The sequence below is a fragment of the Peromyscus maniculatus genome, chromosome 1 (assembly GCF_049852395.1).
Source record: "Peromyscus maniculatus bairdii isolate BWxNUB_F1_BW_parent chromosome 1, HU_Pman_BW_mat_3.1, whole genome shotgun sequence".
In the NCBI taxonomy this organism is placed as follows: Eukaryota; Metazoa; Chordata; class Mammalia; order Rodentia; family Cricetidae; genus Peromyscus; species Peromyscus maniculatus.
In genome coordinates this window covers 76,385,792-76,404,237 of record NC_134852.1, presented here as the reverse complement: position 1 = coordinate 76,404,237, position 18,446 = coordinate 76,385,792, and positions in this window count along the sequence as shown.

Genomic DNA, 18,446 nt, shown 5'->3' with positions numbered 1-18,446 from the left:
GGGCTGTTTCCTCCTTGCTGAGTGGTACTAGGGACCGTGCCTTCAAGGCTAAGCTTCTCAATAGGAAGATCGACGCCTCACTTCAAATCTGGAAGAGATGTCCTAACTGACGGATGCACAAATTGCAATCCAGAAAAGCAAGGAACATGGAAAAGCAGGACAACATGACTCCAAAAGACCCCCTGGCTTCTCAATAACTGAACTCAACGATACTGAAGCAAGCAATATGTCTGATGAAGACTTGGAAGTTTTGTGTCAAAAATGATGGATGACCTAAAAGAAGTTACAAACAAGCATATCGATTCAATTCAGGCCCTAGAGACAAAAGTCAGCAACCCAGAGGGAGAAGTCAGCAGGGTGAATAAGAAAATCAGCAGTAATAAGGACAAAAAAGGCAGCAACGTGGAAGAAAATGTCAGCTAGGAAATTCTGATTTGAAAAAGAGATAGAAATGTTGGAAATGGCAACCTCACTGAATCACAGAAAAACACAGTGGAAAAAACACCCAAGACATAGTCAAAAGACCAAATGTGAGAGTCCCAAAAGGGAAGGGACTAAGACAAACACTAAAGACAGAGAATACACAGCCACACTTCGGTGAAGATATTGCAGAAACATTCTCAAATCTATAGAAATAGGCATTCAGACACAAGGAGGCATCAGCACCTCAAATAGACAGGACCAGTGGAGAATACACCCATGATGTACTCTAGTGAAGATGTCAAAAATGCAAAGCAAAGAAACAACATTAAAAGCTGCAGGGGAGAATGCCAACTCATCTACAAAGGCAGAAACATCAGCACAGCATCAGCAACCCTCAAGGTCAGGACACCATGGAAACCAGAGGAGCACTATCCAGCCCCTTTGGGTCAGGCTTTCTTGTTGGCCTGGAGCTCACCATATAGGCTAGGCTGGTGGTCAGTGAGGTCCAGGGATCTGCTTGACTCTGTCTTCCCAACACTGGGACTGGAAGTGTGCACCACCATGCCCAGCATTTTTATGTCGGTTCTGAGGATCGATCTCGGGTCCTTCTGCTGGCAAGGTAAACACTTTACTGACTGAGTCCCCTCTCCCTGACAGCCTGGAAAGGAAGAGAGCTTAAGGGAGGTAGGAAACAGAGAGGGGTGTGTGCAATAGGAAAGCAGAGAGGAGGCTAACAGGGAGGGAGCCAGCTGTGGGGAGGAGGCACAGCAGAGGATGGCGAGGGAGCAAATGAGAACAAAGCAGAGCAACACACGCGCATGAAGACGGTGGAACTTTGTACGCGAAAGCATAAAAAAAAGAATTACAAAATAAAACCATTCGTGGGCATTTTCAGATAGCCTTCCAGGAGCTGGCATTCCCTTGAGTTCTGTGTTTGTTGTTAATGTTGTTATCTCCGGCAGGGAACCCCGTTGCCTAGTGGTGGGATTTTCAGCTTGTATGGCTAGACAAGCTGCATCCTGTCATCATCTCTGTTCAGTGCCCATGTGACCTTACAGATCCCGCCTTTTGTGTCTCTCAGCCTCAGCTCTCCAGCTGGAACACAGGGAACCACAGTCTGAGCCCCTTCGCTTCGTCAGTGGGAAGCAAATTGGATCACAGCGAACCGTTTCATCCTGCCGACGTCAGCGGCCTGGAGCATGGGCTCCACCACCTCACATGGGAATCCTCACTCAAACCCACTCAGGACACGGCTGCCAGACCTTTCCTTGCTGAGATGTTGAGTGTACAAAGAAGCCTTCTCAGGGGAGACACCACAGCGCTACCCGTGAACACTGATGTGTTTTTAATGCTTCAGAAATGGATCCTTCCCTCTTCTCAAGTTCCTTGTTCAACTCACTTAAAAGCAAAGTAAAAATCAGCAATAGAAATAAAATTCAGGAGTCAGGCATGGCGACACATACCTTTAATCCCAGCACTTGGGAGGCAGAGGCAGGTGGAGCTCTGTGAGTTCAAGGCCAGCCTGATCTACAAAGAGAGTTCCAGGACAGCCGGGGCTGTTTCACAGAGAAACCCTGTCTCAGGAGAAAAAAAAATACAACTCAGTTGCTTCAAGAGAATCTCCAACATTGTCAGGAAGCCATGGATGGTAGTGTTTAGGGTGGGAGTGTTCACAGGCTATCAATGGAAGCTTCTAGACTCCAGTTCAGGGATGTTTCCCCCAGAATGTAACAAGTCCCAGCCTCACACTTTTCCCCCCCATTGGGAAGGACAAGCTCATCTCCATCGACACCTTGTCAGCCTCTGGTGATCACTTGGCAGAACTATGTCAGGAAATCTCTCTCTCTCTCTCTCTCTCTCTCTCTCTCTCTCTCTCTCTCTCTCTCTCTCTCTCTATCTCTATCTCTGTATCTTTCTCTGATACACACTCACACAAGCAACCACTAAACCACTAGATGAACATTTTGTGAAGCAAATTTAACAGTTCCTGTAAAACCCTTTAAAGAGACAGTGTATGAACATCTGTGTCTCCTGGAGTCGGGTATTGAGGGAAGACTGCGGAACCCAGGTATAGAGATGAGTCTCCCAACACCCACCCGTCCTGTTGGGCCCATCACAGCCTTTTATAGGGTATCAAAAGCCTCATTTTTACTCGCCACAAGCTTGCTTCTGCTACATCTCAGCAAAAAGAAGTCTGCCCTCGGGGTTAGGTGCTGCTAGTCTGTCAAAGGCATGCCACAGCAAAGAGCTTTTGTGATGGACAAGGAGCTGCTGGGCTTGAAAGGCTTTATTTCAAAATGAGGGTTACACATCAAAAGTGACTGGTCTGCTCTGAAGTTTGCAAGGCTTCTGTGTATTCCTGTTGTTGAAGGTGCATTGTCCAGCACCGATGCTCATGTAATCCTGCTACAGAGGAGCCCCCGGGGTCCAGGTCACCCCGACTGATATGTGAATCCCACTGAGAGTCAACTCTCTGAGCACCCATTCTTCAGATATCTAGGCCATCAACAAATGTGCTATTGAACAGGATTTGTGCCTCTTAGAAAGAATATTTTCACACTGCAACTCTGAGGCAAGAAAACATCAGCTTGGAACCAGATGTGCATTCTCCCCTCCGAGTCTTGTACACCAGCTGATCAGACTGCATGGGATTCCAGTACAAAGCATTCTTGCAGCAGAGTTTCACGTGTGTAATTCAACATGGGAAGAAGGAGGCTTAGTTTATGACCACTGAGTACTTGCAGAATAAGTAGCACAAATATCAGAAGTCAAAGATAAGATCAAAAACAAAGGGAAAGCCATGCCACCCATCTCTCAAGGAGAAGGAAGACCATGGATACGTAGAAGTTTTGGCATCTGATCAAGAATTGCATGGCATAGCAAAATAAGGACAGACTCTTTTATACATATTTTGGGAATTTGCCCAGATAAAACCAGAGAACAGAAGCTCAGGGGAATAGGTGTAGCCATGGGGGATAAAATATACTGGCAGAAACAGCCAGCTAGCTTAAAGGAAAAGGCTGAGCTAAGAACATCCTTGGTAGTTACTCAAAGACGTTTCCCAAATGATGAGATTTCTGTGCTAGAGAAGGATGAGGATAGGATGAGTTATCTTTTCATTCAACAAAGATTAATGAACAATGGGGCATTCAGGGGGAGCAGGGGATTCCAAGGAACTCTGAGACATGGCCTGAGTTGACCTGAACACATGGTTTAGATTTCAAATTCCAGTATATGTGTTGACAGCTTGGTCCCCAGAGCAACAATGTTCAGATTTGGGGCTTTGAAGACATGTGGATCACATGGGGGTTCTAACCTCATCAGCGGAGTCTCCAGTTATGGCTTCGTAGCTTCCAGGGCTTTTAGGAGGTGGACAAAACTTTACCAGATGAGACTTAGTAGAAAGGTTAGGTCATTGGTGGAGGAGCTTGGAGGAGCTATTTTGCTCCACCTCACACTGTCATCTCCCTATTTCTGCTCCACAGCCACCATGAGATGAATAATTGTGCTCCAGGGTATGCTCCTGCTACGGTGCCCTGTCTCTCTCTCCACAGACTCCCAAACAATAGTGACAAGAGACTTTGGCCTGGAACCATAAGACAAGCAAACCATCATTCTTTCTTTTCAGTTGATTTCTCTCAAGCATTTTATCACAATGACACAAAGATGACTGGTATACCATGAATATCAGAAAATAACGAGGATGTGGACAGAGACCTGAATACCTAGCTTACTAGGATGCTGGCAATGTATTCAGAAACTGCAAAGAGGCTGGAAAGGCAGAGGGTTAATATTGGGTATGGTGGTTTAAATGAGAAACATTACCCATAGACTCAGGCATGTGAGTACTTGTTCCCGGGTTGGTGGTGCTGGTTGGGAGGTACAGCTTTTCTGGGGGTGGGCTTTGAGAATATATAGTCTTACCCTATTTTCAGTTCACTTCATTTGCTTCATGCTCGTGGTGATCCATCAGCTTCCTACTCCTGTTGCCATGCCTCCCTAACATCGCGGACTCTTATCCCACAGAAACCATAAACCAAAGTAAACCCTCTCTTCTTTAAGTTGCATTGGTCATGATATTTTACCACAGCAACAGAAAAGTAATGAATATGCAAGAAGGTAGAGAGAGTGGTCTTTCTCTGTGAAGCACCCAACTGCTGTGGAACAATCTTTGTACTCTGTAAATATGTGTTGCTCTCATTGTTAATTAAAAAGCTGATTGGCTAATAGCTGGGCATGAAGAGATTGAGCAAGACAGTCTGAGACAGAGAAAATGCTGGGATGAAGAAGGGTGGAGTCAGAGGGTTACTAGCTAGATGCAGAATGAGTTGGACACACAAAATGGGATAGAGGTAAAAGCATCAGGGGAGTACATAGATGAATAGAAATGGGTTAAGTTGTAAGAGCTAGTTAGTAACAAGCCTGAGCTATCAGATGAGCATTTATAATTAACATTAAGTCTCTGGGTCAGTTATTTGGGGACCATCTGGGAGGACAGAACTGATCAGTGGCCAGGACAGGAAAACACCACCTACAACCAAATATGTTGTTTTGGTGGAATATATGGAAAACTTTGGAACACTGGGATAGAAAAGCAGTTATATGCTGTAAGCAGAGATTAGTGGACCGTTCTAGTAGGAGCCTGGAAGATAGTAATGCTGAGAGCAATGATGACCATGGAGGCCCAGCTCAAGAGGTTTTAGACAACATTAGCAACCGGGCTACTGGCTATTTGGACAATATTTTGGCAAATAACCTGTTACTTTTGTCCATGCCCCAAGAACTTGCCTGAGACTAAATTTGAAAGAAATGGGCTCATTTGTTTGATGAAGGAAATTTCAAGACTGTATGATATTGAGTCTGTGGCATGGTGCTCATTAATAAATAACATTTATGCAGGTCCACAATGAAGAAGAGCAAGTGAGGAGAAATAAACAAGAAATTTACAGTTTGGAGAGAAAAAAGCTACAGGCAGCTTAATATTATAGGCAAGTCATGTACTGGTAGAGAGGCTGCAACTTTTAATGAGATTAGCATGATTAAGAAGGGGCATGCTCTGCACTGGACAGAGGGAAGGGTGCCCCCTCAAATGACCTGATCCAGCTAAGCTTCCAGTTCATGAAAGAGACACTAAAGTGTTTCCCAGAAAATAATTAAATAAAAGTGTTCCAATGAATGCGATTCAAGGGGTTTCATCCTAAGCTGGCATCCAATCTTGGCAGTGTCATCTATGTGCTGCTGCCTTTAGAGGCATGAAGGATGCAAGACTGGAGAGGTCATGCATTCTTCTGTGATTTCCAAGAGCCACTGAAGCCAGGTAGTGAGTGGCAGAAGAGTTCCTGTGTGAAGGCCAAGAGAGAGCAAGAGGCTCTGAGAGGTCATCGTATGAAACTGAAAGCATAGTATGTGTTGCAGTGGAGACCTTAAGATGTTGGAGATGCCAGAGCCATTGGATATCCACCAAGGAGAGCTGCATATGGAGAGTGGAATGAACTTGAGAGAGATGGATGTGGTGGGCAGCAAAGCTAGAAGGCAGAGCCATGTATGTCCTTTAGCCCTGGATATGAAGCTATAGCATTTGGTGTTTACTCTGCTGCATTCTGTTTGTTCTGGTTGTGTTAAGTCAAGGTTTCTCTGGGTAGCCCTGACTGCCCTGGAACTCACTTGGTAGCCCAGGCTGGCCTTGAACTCAGAGATCTGCCTGCCTCTGCCTCCTGAGTGCTGGGATTAAAGGTGTGCACCACCACCATTCTACTCTCACCACTTTGGTACAGTATTTTTTCATTATGCTCCCATTTCTCACTTTGGGAACAGTGATACATATTCTGTGCCATTATATGTTGGAAGTATATAATTTATTTTTAATTTTACAGGGAATGACAATTAGAGATTGCCTTGAGTCTCTCAAGAGACTTCAAGCTTTGAACTTTTAAGCAGTATTGAGACTGTGAAAGATTATAGGGACTTTTGAAGTTGGACTAAATGGATTCTATGTTATGACATGGATGTGAGCCTGTGGTTTGTGGCCAGAAAGCAAAGTGTGGCATTTTGGATGAGAAGTGTCCCTCATAGATTCAGGTGTTTGAAAAATTTTGTCTCTGGTTAGTGCTATTTGGGGGTGTGGCCTTGCAGAGGAAGTATGTCACCGAGGGAAGTTTCTAAGAGTATTTAACATTACCTAACTTACAGTTTTCTATCTCTGGTTTGAACTTGTGGTTGACATGTATGCTCTCAGCTTCCTGTTCCTGTTTTCATGCCCTCTGCTTGCTGCCATGTCTCCCTTCCATGATGGATGCTTGCTTATGCCTCCAGGTCCGTGAGCCAAAATAAACTTCCTTAAATTGCCTTTGGTCATGATGTTTATTACAGTTTATGACAAAGTTTGTCACAGAATAGTGAGCAATACTCTAAGAGGCAGGAGAGAGGATTAATGGGGCTGGGACACAGTTGGTGGAGGATTTTGACTTCTACCACAGGAGTGAAAACTAGACACTAGAGGGTTATGGGTAGGGGCATCTATATCAAGGGAAAGGGAAATTATATGACAAGGTTTTCTTAATTGAAAACACAGTGAGTGCTATCATTGTGATGCAGATTTTTGTGTTCCCCATGGATTCATACATTAGAGGCTTGGTCCTCAGTGATGGAATGCGGCAAAGCCTTTAAAAGGAGGAGTCTATCAGAAGGTGATTAGGTCAATGGGGGTATGCCCTCAGAAGAGATTAAGGCTGGTCTTTTCATTGTTATAGAAAGATCAAGAGTGGTCTCACCTCATCACCTGACTCTGTATCACCCCGTGTTTGCTCTTTCTGCATCTCCTACTATGACACGTTCAATTATTTATCCTTCATTATTGTTATTTATATTTGTTTCCTGGCTTTAAAAATATTTCTTGTTTTTTTTTGAGATTATAATATAATAACATCATTTGCCCCTTCTTGTCCCTTCCTGCACACCCTCGTATATCGCTGCTTGCTCTTTTTCAAATTCATGGCCTCTTTTTTCCTTAAAAAAGGGGAGACTAGTTCCGCTCTAAGCCTTGTTTAGTTGTTTGTAGTTTTTGTGTGGGGATGAGGCCTCCTAGTCTTTCCTCCATCCACGTTAGCTTGTCTTCAGGTTGTCCTTGTTCAGCTCATGCTTAGGCAGTCCTGTTAGGGAGGCTTTATGGATGTAGCTTGCGACGTTCCTAGGAGACACAATCTCACGGCAAACTCCCTGTTCCTCTGGCTCTTCGAATTTTTCTGTCCTCTCTTCCTCAATGCTCTCTGAGCCTCAGGTGCGGAAGTTGTGCTGTATGTATCTATCCCCTGGGACTGAGCTCTGCATTTTGATTGGTAATGGTCTCCATCTGTTGCAGAGAAGTTTCCTTGATGTGGAATGAGGACCACACTTATCTGTGCCTGTAGGGCCACGTGTCTAGAATGTAGTTAGTGAAGTGGTGGTTGTAGGCTCTCCTCCAAGATGCATGACTTCACTTGCTATGGGCAGTTGGCTATGTTTATAGTACCAGACATGATTTCCCTCTTTTTGAGCAGATCTTAAGCCAATTAGGAAGGTGTTGGCTACTGCCAAGGTATGCATGGCCCTGCTGCATCCTTCGATTATTGTGCCATGTTGGTCGTTCTTGTGGTTCACAGGCATCCTACCTGGGAAGGACTATCGGTTGCTTCCCTCCTTTGGACACTTGCATGGTGCCTTCTGGTTTCATGAAAGCTAGTCCTCAGGGAGGAGGCTTTCAAATAAGTTCCAGCTCGGTGGTCTCTGGGTCCTGTGTCTGAAGTGCATGGTGTCTTCAGCGATCGGGACTTATGGGGTCAAGCAAGGGCAATAACAATAGCAATTGTCAGTAATATTCTAGGAGTCTCACTTTTGTGGTTTCATATGAATTTTAGGAGCTTTTTTGTTTGTTTCTATGAATAATAAGATGAGTATTTTGATTGGGATTACATTGAGTCTATATGTAGCTTTTGGTAAAATGGTCATTTTAACAATATTAGTTCTACCAATCCATGGGATTTTTCTCCATTTTTTAGTGACTTTCATTCTCTTTTTCTTCAGAGGTTCACTTCACTTTCTCGGTTAGGTTTATTCCTAGGTATTTTCTTTGCTTTGAAACTGTTGTGAATGGGAATGTGTCCTCGATCTCCTTGTTTGTAGGTTTGCTGCTGGTGTACAGAAAAGCTATTGATTTGTGCAAATTCATTCCGTATCCTGCCGCATTACTGAGGTCCCCACCCCCCATCATTTCTAGAAGTTTTCAGGTAGATTTTTAGGATCTTTAATGTATAACATCATGTCATCTGCAGTGAGACACCTCCTGCAACAAGGCCACACAACCTAACCCTTCCCTAAACAGTTTTTCCAACTAGGGACCAAGCATTCAAATCTATCTGCCTAATACGGTCATTCTCATCCAAACTACCACAGAGTGATACTGGCTTCATAGAAGGAATTGGGGCATATTCCTGTTTTCGTTCTTTTGAATAGTTTAAGTAGGATTGGCTGTAGATCTTCTTGGAATGTCTGTTAGAATTCTGCTTGGGATCCATCTGGCCCTGTCCTTTTGTTTTTTTGTGGAAAGATTTTTAATTACTATTTCAATCTCATTTGTTATGGGTCTGTTTAGGTTGTTGACTTCTTGGTTGATTTTTGGTGATTTGTCTAAATCTAGAAATCCATCCATTTCTTTAAGGCTTTCCAGCTTAATGGAGGGCAGGTTTTTAAAATATTCTCCCATAATACTCTGGATTTCTTTGGTGTCTGTTGTAACGTTTCCGTTTTCATTTCTAATTGACTAATTTAGGTTCTCTTTTCCTTTCTTTTGGTTAGTTGAGCCAAGGATCTGTCTATCTAGAACCAGCTTTTAGATTCATTGATTCTTTGTATGATCTTTGTTGCTGTTATTTTGTTTCTGCTTCATTACTTTCTGTTCTGATTTTTAGCATTTCTTGTTCTCACATGGATTTGGATTTGGTTCCTTCTTTCCCCCAAAGTTTTGAGTTGCACCATTGACTTGTTTATGTGTATACTCTTTCTGAATTTTTAATGCAGGCAGTTAGAGCTACAGGTTTCTCCTACAGCACTGCTCTCAGTGTGTCCCAGGGGTTGTGTTGTGTTACGTTTTCATTTCCACTTAGTTCAGGGAATTTCTAATGCTTTTTATTTATTCTTTGACTCATTCAGCAATGAATTGTTCAATAGTTTGTGTATTTACTAGAGATTCATCTGCTGTCAATTCTAAGTTTTATTGCATTGTGTTCAAATAGGATACACTGAGTTACTTCAATATTTTTGAATTGTAAAGATTTACTTTGTGTCCCAAAAGTGGTCTATTTTAGAGAAGCTTCCACGTGCTGCTGAGAAGAATATGTCTTCTTTTTGTTTGGGTAGAATATACTATAGAAATCTGTTAAGTCCATTTGATGTATGATGTCAATTGATTTAGTTTTTGTCCAGGTGACCTGGTTATTGAAGAAAGTGTATTGAAATCACCTGTTAATGGACTGATATTAATCTGTGTCTTTAAATCCAGCTATATATTTTTAATGAAATTGAGTGCACCAGAGTTTGGTATATCTATATTTAGGATAGTAATCTTTTCTTGGTTAACTGTTCCCTTGATTAGAATGAAGTGTCCTTCTTTATACCTTCTAATTAGTTTTAATTTGAAGTCTATTTTGTCAAATATTAGGATAAAAACACCTGCTTGCTTCCTGGTTTCATCTGACTGGAGGGCCACAGCCACACAGGGGCTGGCAGGTGAGTGGTGAGCCAGGGCCACAGCCACACAGGGGCTGGCAGGTGGGTCAAAGGCCAAGGCCAGGGCCACAGCCACACAGGGGCTGGCAGGCCAGGGCCACTGCTTCCGTGCCTTTGGAGGGTACACACACTGTAAGGGTTTTTCTCATTTCACCATCATTTTCTGCCTTGGCTGGGCGTGGTTGAAGTTGGCCTGCATTTGGATGTCCCGATGAACACCACTGTACACGTGTATGTTTGTTAGCTTTCTGTCTCGGGAGCAGACCCCTGAGACAACCCACTTTGAAAGGATTGTTTGGTTATTGTTCGAGGTCTCGGTCCCAGGGTCAGCTAGCCATCCCCTTGAGCACATTACTGGGGAGCAGTGAACAGAATTCCTCACTTCTTGGCTAGTAAGTAAGGGAGGGGCAGAGAAAGGCTCTCGGCGCCACTATCCCAGTCAAGGGCAGGCTTGAAAAAAAAAAAAAAAACAAACAAAACTTAAAGATTGCTCACCAGGCCCCACTTCTTTTTTTTAATTAAGGAATTTTTATTATTAAGAAATTTTCTATTCATTTTGCATACCAACCACAGATCTCCCTCTTCTCCCTCCTCCCACCCCCCCAGACTTCTCCCCCAACCCACCCCCTATTCCCACCTCCTCCAAGGCAAGGTCTCCCATGGGGAGTCAGCAGAGTCTGGTACATGCAGATGAAGTAGGTCCAAGCCCCTCGCCATGAACCAAGGCTGTGTAAGGTGTCCCACCATAGGCACTGGGCTCCAAAAAGCCCACTCATGCACCAGGGATGGATCCCCCACCACCATCCTCACTGCTGGGCGGCCCCCTAAATAATTCAAGCTAAACAATTGTCTCGCCTATCCAGAGCAGGCCCCACTTCTTAGAGCCCCGCCCCCACCTGCTAATGGCACCATTCTGGGGACTGAAAGGCTTCAACACTGGACCTTTAGGGACATTAGAGATCGAAACCCTAACAATGTGTCCTGGGCACCAGTAACTGAGGGGCAACCGTGGCACTGGTTTTCCTACAGGCCCTTCTTGGTGTGGCTGGTAAAGGCTGCTCTACCTGATGTCAAGCCAGGCGCGCTCTCCTCTCTACCCTCCTGCTTTAGAACGCCTGAAATTCAACACAGACTAAACCCCGCCCTCCTTTTCCCCTAGAGGAAAAGCTTGGCACCGAGGTGCTTAACTTAGGCTGAATTTCACACAGAACTTCAGTGTTCAAAATGGCTTTGGTAGATCATTTCTTTAATATGCTCTATTATTTCCCAACATTATAAGTCCTTGGGTGACACGCATAATGACTTCAGAGGTTTATAATACCTGAAAAGAAGAGAAAATTGAGAACTATTTGGTACAGTATGTTCTGAATAAGATGGGGTCTACTGAGAAGTTAAACTGCCTTCAAGTTTATTTTGCCTCTTTCAAAAATTATGATGGCCTGTGTCTCATAGAAATTCTTTCCCCCACCCCAGGCCACATAAATGAACCTCTTTATATTTGCTTATTTGCTGTTGTTGATCTCTCTCTCTCTCTCTCTCTCTCTCTCTCTCTCTCTCTCTCTCTCTCTCTCTCTCTCTCTCTCATGTAGCCCAGGTTGGCCTCAAATTTTCAGCCCTGCCCCCATCCTACAGATGCTGGAATAATGGGCTGTGTGCCACCAGACCAAGTCTGGCTACTTTTTAAGACATAATACATTTTATTTTTTTATTATGTAATGTAATGTATGTATGTATGTATGTATATGGTGGGTTCTATGATTGCGGGTACACGTGTGTGGAGGTCAGAGGACAACTTTCCAGAGCTGGTTCTCTTTCCACCATGGCTTCTGGAGATTGAACTCACCTCATCAGGCTGTGCGGCACCTTTTCCCTCTGAGTATCTTGCTGGCCCATGTTTTACCAATTTTACACTGTAAGAGACACGGTCTGGACTGGAGAAGTAGTATAGTCATTCCCTAGAATTTGAAAGACTTTCTAGTAGATCCCCAGCACCACACACAAACAAATAGAAGACAGTCAATTGCTGTTGTTAAAGACTGTACCAATGTGTAAACTCAACCACAGACAAAACAAGACCCGTGTATCACTCTCTCGAGGCTCTCCCTCACTATGGTGTACAGTGCTGCCATAAACAAGTCCATGTGGGATGTTGACTTAAATTCCTTCAGGTATCCACCAAGGATCGGATCGCTGGGTTATGTGGTCATTTTACTTTTAGTTTTTGAGGAAACTCCAAATGGATTTTTATAGCGGCTGCAACAGTTTACATTCCCATCAGCAGTGTATAAGGGTTCCTCTCTCTCCACATCTCTGCCAGCATTTCTGGTCATTTGTTTTATTGATGATGGCTACTTTGATGGGGTGAGATGGTATTTGAATGTAATTTCAATTTGCATTTCCCTCATGGTTCAGGATATTGAACATCTTTCAAATGTTTATTGGCCATTTGTATTTCTCCTTTTGAGGATGTCCCATTCATTTATCCATTTATTGATTGGATGATTTGTTTGGTAATTTCTGTGGCGATGGTTTTAATTCAGAGGAGTCTCCATAGACTGGAGATGTCACTCTCCTCCGGTGTTTAGCTACAGAGCTCCCATTTTACAGGCTCCTGCTTCACCCTGACAACTCTTGGCTTTGCTGTACAGAAGCTTTTAAACCTCACACAATCTTGTTTGTCAGTTATTTTCTGAGCTTCCAGAACTCTTTTCAGGAACTCCTCATCTACCCTAAGCCATAACTCAAGTTCCCTCTGACTCTCCCCGAGTCTCAGGTCCTCCATTACGGTCTCTATCCATTTTGACTCCATATTTATACAGGTGAAGAAGTCAGGGTCTAGTTCTACATGTGGATATCCAGGATGAATGAAAGAGGAGGCGGGGCTTGTGCAGAGCGGGAGAGAAAAACACGAATCTGATTGGACAACAAATAAAATGCACAAATAAAATTAAATAAATATAAGATGATGAAATAAAAACACAGAAGCTTTTTTTTCCTCTCTAAAAGAGTCAAAGTATTTGTAAAAGTGTAGTTAGGAGAAAAAAGGGGCAAAGAAAAACGAGTTTTGGAGCCTTTTGCCTCTGGGTCTTCTAAAGTTGGCCTCCTCCAGGTAGATGGGCAGAGTTGGGGTCAATCGCACTTGTAAACCTGTCCTTCCTATGCCCCCAGTGCTGAGCCTGTACTGGACACATGGCCACCAGCATGGTCTTCACCCTAGGAGACTCCCGTTTTTTGCACGCCAGAGGCCTCTGCTGGCCGCACTTGGCTTTTCAGTCTGTTGGGCCCAGCAGGTTCAGCCACCCTCGGGAGAAGCCAGTTTGTTAGGCCCTGGACTGGCTGATGTTCTAGCTGGAGTGTGCTGGCTCCAGGGCTTTGGGAGGACATAGGGAAAGACAGTCCTGGATAGGTGGATCCATTTTCGCACTTCTAAACCCACGAAGCATTTAAACAGCCTGTGGGAGAGGTGGATGGTGGCTGTCATGTCACCTCTGAGCACCTTCAGAGTCCTCAGGCTCTTTTTTTTTTTAGAAACCGTGACTCCAGGGGTCGATCCACCTGCTGGTCTCAAGTTCAGGGCTTTCTGAAGTGGTGAGGCCAGCTATGAGGGCCATGCACGCCACTGTCCAAGCTGAGCTTGGTTTGTTAGCGTCTGGCCCGTCCCATTCGGCGAGTGCTTGAGGTGGCCATGTCTCACCCTGGGGCTGTCAAAGGTTAGATCACAGACCTGCCATTTTAAGATCTGTCACTTTGAGAAGTCAGATGCAGCAGCCTGGGAGCAGTCAGGCTGTGTTGCACTGCAGTCTGTCCCATGTGACAGAGCATGAAGGAAAAATAAGTCCAGCCCCTCCCCAGTGTGGCTGCCCTGTCCCCATCTCCAAGATCTCTCTCCCAATAAAGCTTAATCTGGAAGGTAACCCAGGGCCAACTCCTTTCCTAAACCTTGCTATAGATTGTTCTCAGGCTTCTCCCAGCCCTGCCTCTTCCTGGGATAGCTCAGTTTTAAGCAATATTATGTGCCCAGATATTTCCTAGCCTCAGCCCTCTGAGGCATGGAGGGTGACGAACTCCTGCTGATCTGTCCCACCGGAAGAGTTGGGGTTTCATTAGCTCTGCACTTAGATTTGCCTCAGTAGCTCTGCATCCAGATTGGCGGCTCCTGGCTCTGTAGGCCAGAGTCTTTTCCCTTGGCCTTCCTCACTTGCCTTTTGGGTGAAGACTCTTCTCACGTGCCTCCAGCTACACAGCGAAGCCAAGGGCTGCTGGCTTCTGTGTCTCCCCTCTGCCTGGCATCCCCTCACTAGCTCTGTGACTCTAGAGTTTCTGTGGAAGCCAGTCTATGTTTATTGTCCTGCTTCTTCTCATTCATCCAGCCAGACAGGGACCCTTCCAAACCCCATCTTCTTCTCCCCTTCCCTCTCTTTTCCTCTCCTCTCCTCCCCTCCCCTCTCCTTTTCCTCTTTCTCCTCCTCCTCCCTCTCCTCCTTTTCCTCCTTCTCCCTCCCCCTCTCTCTAAGACAGAGTCTCACTATGTAGCTCTGGCTGGCCTGGAACTCACTGTGTAAGCCACACTGGTCTTGAACTCAGAGATCCATCGGCCTCAGCCTCCAAGTACTAGAATCAGAAGTGTGTGCACCACATCCAGCCATTCCCATTTTCATATACATTTCCTTGATGGCTGGTGTGACTAGCTTCCCAGTCTTTATCACTCACGTTTCTTTTTATGGAACACCCATACACACCCTTTATCCAGTGTTCCACTGAGTTTTTTCATTGGCTTATTTGCATATTATGAGAAGTATGCATTTTTAATTCCTATTAAATGGGGGAGTGACAAGTATTACCACTTCCTCTGCTGTGTATCTTGTTTTTTTTTTTTCTGAGAAATCTTAACTACACAGAATAATTAAGTTTTCAAATACACCCTTCAAGAGAGAAAAGGAACTTCGGGTCTTATTCCTGGGTGGATTTTGTGTATCTTGCTCAGTGATTGACAGGGATTTCTCTGGCTCTGGGAGAGCCTTAGCTAGAGCCAGGCTCTGAGCAGCAGCCTCCCTGGCTCCCTTCTGGTTTCTCTCCTCCGATGTCACTGCTTTAGAGAGCCTCATGATTTTTATACCGAGAACAGAACCCAGGCTTTCTCAAGTGCTAGTTGAGTGCCCTGCCACAGAGCTGTAAGCCCAGCCCTGGTGCATCTTCCCAGAGAGCTGTGAAATCCCAAGCCTATGGTTCAGCAGGGCTGGGTGGATCACAGGCTAATTCTTACAAGTTCCCCACTGACACTGGCACTGCTGTTCGGAGTCCACACTTGGAGAACTGCTTCTCTGGATGTGGGTTTGCCACTTTGAAGTTTCTGGAATCTATTTATTCATCTCTGTCTTCGATATTTCACCTAGGACCAAATCCTGTCACCTCCTGCCTGGGCGCCTTCTCTCCCCACTTGCGAAGAGTGCAAAACTGGATCTCTGCATTCTCTCCCTTCCACTCTTCCCTTGAGGCCTTGGGGTCATCTTGTGATGCTCTGTACATTGTTCAGTGCCCACGATCTGTCTTTGGTCCCTAGGGAATGCCATGTTTGTCTCTTACCTCAGGTATTTTGCACATGCTGTTTGCTACCTTGAATTCTCTGCTCCTGATGGTGATATTTGGTCAGTTTGGTGAACCTCATTTACTGGGAGGTTTGTATATGGGTCAGATAACTGGGCTCTGACTAAGTCTACCGATTGCCAGCATTACACGATCAAGTAGCTTTATATTTGGGGTTTGTTAAGTAGCCCCCAGGAACACTCTAAGAAGCAGGACATAGGGCTGGAGAGGTGGCTCAGCAGTTAAGAGCACTGTCTGCTCTTCCAGAGGACCCGGGTTCAATTCCCAGCATCCACATAGCAGCTCACTATTGCCTGTAACTCCTGTTCAGAGGATCTGACACCTCCCCACAGACATATATGCAGGAAAAATAGCAATGTACATAAATACAAATAAATAAATAAATAAATAAATAAAGAGTCAGTATATGCTTTCCTTTGAGAAAATGGCCTCTAAAAAAAGGCCTTTTTTGGACATTGGTGGTTAAAGTGAAAAAAACACCAGTGTTGGTGTCTAACTTAGTTTTTTAAAAAAATAGATTATTCAAGGATTCCATACGTTTTTATTATGAAATATGGTCATGTCTACTTCCTCTCCCACTCCAGCTCTCCTCATGTCCACCCAAACTGCCCCTTCCCAACTTCAGATCTGTTTGATAACCCACTAAATTCAGTTAGCGCTGCCCACACATGCACGGATGAGGGGCTATCCTTTGGAGCATGGGAAACCTACAAGCCGCTACATTCTCAAAAAGACTTTTCCCTTCTCTGGAAACTATTCACTACCAGTAGCTCCCGAGTAATGCCTGTAGCCTGGAGATCTCACCTGTAGCCTAGGATTTTAGCTGGCTGATCTTGTTGAGGCCTTGTGCAGGAAACCAGGGCTGCAGAGTTCATGAGTGCCACCACAAATCATATTTTAAAAGTTATTCCTTTTATTTATTGAGATTATGATGTTAAAAATGGTATTAATTCATTAAACTTTCCTACAATGTGTTGTGATCATATTCCCTCCCAACTCTTCCAGATCCACTCACCATCTCTACTCACCCAACTTTGTGTCCTTTTATTTAAACTCTTCAAGATAAATATATGATTCCCAAACATACTTGGACATGTGGTCTGACATTTTTAAAAATAATTTCTTATATTTTAAGGTTATAATATTAGTATATCACTTTCTCCTTCCCTTTCTTCCCTCCAAACACTCCCATAAACCCCTCCTTTCTCTCTTTCAAATTCGTGGTCTCTTTTATCATTAATTGTTGATAAATAAATAAATATATATATATTACATATATATGTTTGTACTTACACACACATACACACACATATACTTAAGACATAAATACAATATGTTCAGTCTGTATCGTGTTACTTGTACATATGTGTTTCAGGGCTGACCACTTGGTACTGGATGACTAATTGATGTCCTCTTCGCTAAGGAAGACTTTTTCTCCCCTTCTCAGCATTCCTTCAATGCACTGAGTTCTTTGTGTAGAGTGGAGGATGCATGGTCTTTCCTCTCCTCATGTCAGCATGTCTGCTGGTGTCCTGCTTGCTCTGCTCATGCTTAGGCAGTCATGCTGGTGAGACTTTACAGGTACACTTCCTGACATTTTTAAAGAAAAAAATTGGCTTAAAACAAGAATTGTTAAATTAATCCATTAAATGGAAAATCCATATCAGTAGCCTTTATGTAGAAACTAAAATAGGTAAATAAGATGAAATAAAGTAATATGAACTTCTCCACGCTGTTTACTTGTGTTAAAGATCATTTCTAGCTCCATGTTGTGATGGACTTCAGCATATGACAAGTTTTTTCATTGGTCCAATTTCTGCGTTGTAAACTCGAAGTGGTTTTGCTTAAGTTTCCCAATACCCTGATCTCCTGAAGCTTAATTTGCAACACTTGATGTCATGTCTTTGCCTGTAATGTGGCCATTTCTCCTTCTGTAAGGAGACAGCATAGGTTACAGATGACATTAGAGAGATCTTGAAGAGTAAATCTACTATACCTTCTCTATAAGGTAAACCATAAACAGCAGCAAGTTAATGAACTGTTTCCCAAAATTGTTGTTGTTGTTTTTTACTCTTTACTCTTTTGGGGGGCCCACCACCCAGCTCCCAAATAAATCACAAGGAGGCTTATTCTTCCTTATAAATGTCTGGTTTCAGCTTGTCTTATTTCTAGCCAGATTTTCTTAAATTATCCCATCTACTTTTTGCCTCTGGAATTTTATCTTTCTCTATTCTATATACCTTTCTTCTTACTCCATGGCTTGCTGTGTAGCTAGGTGGCTGGCCCCTGGTGTCCTCTCTCCTTTTCTTGCTCCTGATCTTCTTACTCCTCCATCTTTCTTCCCAGATTTCCACTCCTAGTTATTCTCCCTGCCTGCCAGCCCTGCATATTTCTCTCCCCTGCCTGGCTATTGGCCATTCAGCTCTATTAGACTAATCAGGTGTTTTAGGCAGGCAAAGTAACACAGCTTCACAGAGTTAAACAAATGCAACATAAAAGAATACAACACATCTTTGCATCATTAAAACAAATGTTTCACAGCATAAACAAGTGTAACACATCTTAAAATAATATTCCACAACACAAAAATCTTGTAAAAGAACCAGCATCTGAGTCTTATGTATGGAATGTGATGGGATAAGCACAATATATTTCTATTT